Here is a 1712-nt window from a genome sequence, read left to right on the forward strand (position 1 = left end):
AGAGTAGATAGGTGACTTGAAGATCATTTATCTGTATGGTTACATTCCTCATTAAAGAATATCTTGAAAGTTACAACTCACTATGAATGTTTTAAATTTGTCCCCATTTGTATTTCATTTATAAATGGCTTTATTCTAAAAGATTAGAATCATTCCAAATTCCAGCTAATTATTTTTAATGATTTTAAATATCCAGCCTTACTGACTATTTTTCCTTAACAGCTTTCACAATCCAGCACTCCTCTCTCTCCCACAATGTTCAGATATACATTTCCTCTACTGAATGATTAAAATCTATTTCTAGCCAGTATCTCTGCTTGTGTTCTTCTTTTTTCTACGACATTTTGTGTGATGCTGTCAATTTATTCTTGATAGTGAACACCCCTGAGCATGCTACTCCTGTTGCAGTAACATTTAACATTTTCCCTCTGAGTATTACAGACATTCATATTCTTTAAACAGACACTCATAGTTTTGAACTTCTGGGTTTAGACTTTTACTTCTGTAGTCTAATAAAACAAAGCCACCCTCATTTTGTCATGTACATTATCATTTTTCTTTCATAAAATCTATTTATGCAATTATTTCTTCTGATTCTTCCTTCTCTCATATTTGAACATGGAAATGCATGTAATACATATGCTATATGATTTTCCCATTTTGTGTATAAACTTAAGTTGTGTAAACTATGATGGTACATAACTTCATTATTATGAAATCAATATATGAATATTTTATATATTCAAATATTGATTTGAATATATATTCAAACAACAAATATCCATTCTACTTCCCTTTGTTTTATAATTATCCTTATATAAATTTTGGAAATCAAAAACAAAAGAAAAAAAAAGAATAAAAGCATTAACCAGTGAACTAGGGGAGAGGGTGAGGGGGGGAAAGGGAGAGAGGGTAGGACCAGGAGGAGATAAGGGAGGGGCTACAACCAGGATACAAAGTGGAGAAATTGTAATAATAATAATAATAATAATGATTACACATTTTAATAGATGTATCCTTCGATTATCACATGCTTTACCACAAGTAATCTGAGCAGAGTTTCTTTCAAGTTTCAGTACAGGACATTGAGTAGTATTTTAAATCTACTTCAATATTTTCTGTATCCTTTTTATTGAGGTTATTTTTTCTTAAGTTCAAGTACTTTTGTATATGTTCAAAGAGTCATCCTTCAATAAGAGGCAATAAAAGCCAACTTTCAACAAGTTCAGAGATTACAGATTAGCTTTATTGCACAAAGGCTAAAGTTTTAAAGCTTCTCTTTAGGTCCTTTGAGATCCAAGGTTCAAGAGGTCCAGCAGAAGCATCTCCCAGCTCAGCTCTGTGTTTGTACTCCATGTCTACTCAGTCCATTGTAGTTCAGTTAGAGTGTCCTTACACCTGTCTGTCCCTCACAAAAAGAAGTTGCAAAGTCACGGAAAATAGACATAGGTCATTCTTCAATGCAAGCCAAATATTCTGGCTTTATGTTTTGTTTATATGTAGTATCATAATTTTAAAAAACAAAAATAAAACTACAGGCTTCTTTGCAGAGAGATGTGATATTTTGTTTACAGTCTTTAAAGTTATATCTTAATTATCACAGTTATATTATCACAGTTAAGGTTTTCTAAAAGCTGGATTGTTTGCATGTTAGTATTACTACACACAATTAAATTAAAAATTGGAAAGTATTAAAGCCTCCCATTTATTAT

Source organism: Psammomys obesus, unplaced genomic scaffold (assembly GCF_907164565.1).
Source record: "Psammomys obesus unplaced genomic scaffold, mPsaObe1.curated_primary_1811, whole genome shotgun sequence".
Classification (NCBI taxonomy): domain Eukaryota; kingdom Metazoa; phylum Chordata; class Mammalia; order Rodentia; family Muridae; genus Psammomys; species Psammomys obesus.